We start from the raw sequence: 4856 nt of genomic DNA on the forward strand, positions 1-4856 counted from the left end.
CTCTCTCTGTATACACACGCACACACACACACACACACACGACAGGCGGCTTCTTTCAGTTTCCGTCTACCGAATCCACTCACAAGGCCTTGGTCGGGCCGCATCCAGGCGGACAAGAACGGGAAGAGGTGTTGGGCATGGTGGTCAGTCTCACCCAGAAATGGGCAGAGAAGCTATCCTTGAAAGCACGGCTGAAGGTGGCGAATACGTACATCACTTCCGTCATATACTATCGCCCGACCGTCATCTCTTGCCCTGTTTAATGACTGATCAAGCTAGAGCACTTGCTCTTCCGTTGTTTTCTGTGGAAGGGTCGTGTTCCGCTCGTCAGAGGGCCCATCTGCTGTCAGCAGCCGCTGAGTGGAGGACTCGACATGCTTTGGTTAATGATACACAGACATGCGCTAAGGCTGCAATATCTCCAACGTTTCCTTGATGGTGAGCATGTGTTCGCCGTTTGTCACATAGGACTTTCTGCAGCCCTGGACCAAGCCTAGATAGAGCGCTTGACACTTAGAGTGTCAGCAAGTGCTCACAACCCTCTGCCAATTGAAAAATGCAGTCGGTAGAAGTTCCACATTGGAGTTCTACAGGGGATTAGTGGTGGGCAAGAGAGAAAACATCCTCTGGGAAACTCTGGGCCTCGAGTGAGATCAATTAGCTTGTCTTTTTCGGGGCATTGTTACCAGGAAGCTCTTCCGGTTCGTGACAATTTCTACAAGGATGGAATGCTATCAGACGGACCTGTCTGAGTTGTGCGCTGGGCGACGAAACCATTCTGTATGAACTCGTCCAGTGTCCGAGTATTGCTGACTTATTTAACTTTGTCGAACAACTATTGATGTGTGTAGGACGGATCCGCTTATCAGCCGAGTCCACCGTGAAGATTATCCCGCTGATTTCTTTTGGCCGGGAAGGGAAGACAGTTTTCCTCCGTCTGGTGGCGAAAGAGGTAGTGGATGAGGTAGGACAGAAGACAGATACTTTCCTCTTTGGCCAAGCTCATATCGAGTTTTTCAGGTTCCACTTGAAAAGGGAAGTGAGGGTAGAGAGGGAAGTGCTTCCCTCCACCAGTATTTTTGCTGAATGCAACGTGGATGAACCGGCTGAATAGGCCTACTGTCAACATACACTTGGAAAGCGGAGGCGATTGAGAATGAGAAAGACATCTGCTGAGGTGCCCTTAGCGATCTGGGTAACCAGGATGAATAGTGTTTCTCGGTTGTCCCTGAGTGAAACTCTCAGCTTTTGGGGAATTTTGTTGAATTTTTGTTATTAATTCTTCTTTTATTTTATACACGATATTTCATGTTAAGCCCCACTTGCCCTTTGCCTTGTATTATCCTTTTTCCGTTTTTATGTTCGACCCTTGTGGCCAATAAAAAAGATTATTAGTAGTAGTGGTAAGGCGGCGAGCTGGCAGAACCGTTAACACGCCGGGCAAAATGCTTAGCGGCATTTCCTCCCGCTTAATGTTCTGAGCTCAAATGCCACTGGGGTCGACTTTGCTTTTCATCCTTTCGTGGTTGACTTTGCTTTTCATCCTTTCGGGGTCAATAAAATAAGTACCAGTTGGGCACTAGGGCGATGTAATCGATTAGTACCCTCCCCCCAAATTTCAGGCCTTGTGCCTATGCTAGAAAGGATCATTATTATTATCGCTGTTATTGATAATGCTATTGTCATCATTACTATTGTTTCTAATTACTGTCTTTTGTAATATTATTATTATCATTCAGTAGTTTTATTTTTATAGCGTGCTTTCACTTCACTACCGAGCGCAGCTCTGTGCGCCTTGGGTATGTGCTGTGGTTTGCTGTGATGCTCTTGTGGTTACTGTATTGAAATTGTTTTGCGTAGGATGTGTGCAATGCCCAGTAGTGCAATTTTCTGTATGTTATATATATTTGTAAGTCCTGGTGCTTTTGTTATGTATTTGTCTGAATATTTTTTTATCATACCGAATGTGCCTACTATGATAAGAATTATTTCTGTTATTAAATTCCACATTCGAGTTACCTCTATTTCCAGGTCTTTGTATTTTGATATTATTATTGAGTGAGAGAGCAGTGCATGCCATCAAAGTGACACTAGGGTAATCATTATTATTATTATTATTATTATTATTATTATTATTATTATTATTATTATTATTATTATTATTATTATTATTATTATTATATTTGTTATTTTGATTTCTCTGAATATATACAGATAATATATGATAGCTGACTTTGGTAAGCATTCAAAGTGATACTGTCCCTCATTGTTTCAACCATGTTTAATTCTATACAAGTTTTGTGAAATTTAGCATACGTAATTATTTATATGAAATGTGATTGAAACCGAATTTTACTGAAGGAATTGTAACCAATGTTGAATTTATGCTACACTGATATCGTCATCTTCATCTTTGTCCTCTCTGCACACACACGCACGCGCACACACACGCACGCACACACACACACACACACACACCCCTGCATACTTGTATATAAATACATATATAGAAAGACTGATAAATATCTTTACGGATGCGTGAGAGGAAATGTGTATGTGTACACTTGCTTGGTGTGTGTGTGTGTGCGTGTGCACGCGTGTGTGTATTTATGCCTGTGTTTATAATTGCGCTAATCTGAACACCGGTATTGTTATAACACATTAAATCTCATGGCTTAATGGGTGGACACCTACAAATTCTTAAATAAGAACTTGACTAAAATATGAACTGAAGCTGATATGACCGACTAAAGCCTTGAAATCATTCTGCTTTGCATGTATAGGTTTGATCCCAGCTTCATATAATGACTGACTGGACAAAAAAATGCAGGAATAAAGACATACATATTTACATTCTTATTCTCTGTTACTATTCGGTTTTTCACAATTATCGTTCATGATGTTTAAGGCACAATATTATGCCAAATAGAATAAGTGTACGGAGTGAATTAAATGGAAAATTTGTGTAAATAAGTGAAAAGAAATATGATACGGTATCACACGTGCGCGCACGCACATACATCACACACGTACATGTATATATATGTCCGTATCAATATCCGTATACAGTTGTGTGCGCGTGTGTGATGGAGAAAATATGTCAGACTCTGTATGTAAACACGGTGTGTATTTTGCGTGTGTGAGTGTGCGTATGTGTGTATGTGTGCGCGCGCGAGTTCTCTCTAAAGTTCTTCAGTACAATCGTATCAATTACATTCATGTATTTATTTATTTGCACTCACATATACACGTACACATACGCACGCGCGCACACACACACACACACACACACACTCAGAAACACAGGTATATATACGCATGTGTTCATGTATGTATTTATACATTTCTTGACTATTTCTTTCTTTTCAGCTCTTCTACTATTTTATTTATCTATTTGTTCACTTTTTCCTATTCACGTCTCGTTTACATCTTTTCATATTTCTGCCTTTTCGCGTTGCTTTCACCCCCACCCCATCTGTCAGCGATCATTCCTTCTTACCAGTCATCATTCGTTATATGGTCACAAGGCATTAATAATAAATGTTATTTTAGCTGCCATTTCAATGTTATTTTGATAACAAACTTGAAATTGCTTCTGTGAAAAAACAGCGGCTTCGTTTGGCCAAGCGAAGCTCTCTTTATCATATTTTTTTCTTCTCCTCCTGTATTGCTTTACCTCGATAATGTCGTTTTGGTCGGATGCCAAAAGACCTCTACCATTTCTCTACCTATTAACGGAATACGGCAATTGGATAATATATTATCATGCATGGCTGGCCCAAAGTTTGAATTTAACACGCTTTGGCTCATGTCCTGAAGATTCCCATTGCACATGTATACACACACACACACACACACACAAGCACACACGCACAAAGATACAAACACACTCGTACATACACACACACGCGCGCAAATATTCAGATGTGCTAATATGTATGTACCTCTGAGCGTATTTGCGTGTATGATCCTTTAAGTACATATATACATATACAAATATGCATACACACGCACCGCTGTTTATATATACATACATGCATATATATGTGTGTGCGTGTGTGTGTGCGAGTGTGAGTGTGTGTATATGTGTGTATATATATATATATATATATATATATATATATATATATATATATATATATATAGGAAGAGGAGGAATATAATATCCAGGCAGATACCGAATTTCTCTGTTAAATGCCAAGGCTGGTTCCTTCAGATGGTGCGTCTTTTGGTAAACTTCCTTTAGCTCCCATCCAATGTTGCAGTTTATTTCTTGGCTACTTAGAGTGTAAAGTACAATATTGATAATAGGGAGAATGAAGACTTTATTTCCAGTTAGTTTATTCATAATAATTGTCCGATACGTGTTTCGATCGCATTAACTGCATATTGTTGCACATTTATATGCAGCGATTAATGCATTATTAGTACGATCTCTTCAGGGTATATAAATATGAAATTGTTCGAAATTGTTCTGTTATCAGTTTGAATTAGACTACATAGTAGTAGTATGAATAAACTAACTGGAAATACACGAAGTTTGAATGTTCAAATTTTTAATTCTCCTTATTATTATCAATGTGTGGAGGCGCAATGGCCCAGTGGTTAGGGCAGTGGACTCGCGGTCATAGGATCGCGGTTTCGATTCCCGGACCGGGCATTGTGAGTGTTTATTGAGCGAAAACACCTAAAGCTCCACAAGGCTCCGGCAGGGGATGGTGGTGAACTCTGCTGTACTCTTTCACCACAACATTCTCTCACTCTTTCTTCCTGTTTCTGTTGTACCCGTATTTCAAAGGGCCAGCCTTGTCACACTGTGTCACGCTGAATATCCCCAAGAACTACCTTAAGGGTAC

This window comes from Octopus bimaculoides, chromosome 17 (assembly GCF_001194135.2).
Source record: "Octopus bimaculoides isolate UCB-OBI-ISO-001 chromosome 17, ASM119413v2, whole genome shotgun sequence".
NCBI lineage: Eukaryota > Metazoa > Mollusca > Cephalopoda > Octopoda > Octopodidae > Octopus > Octopus bimaculoides.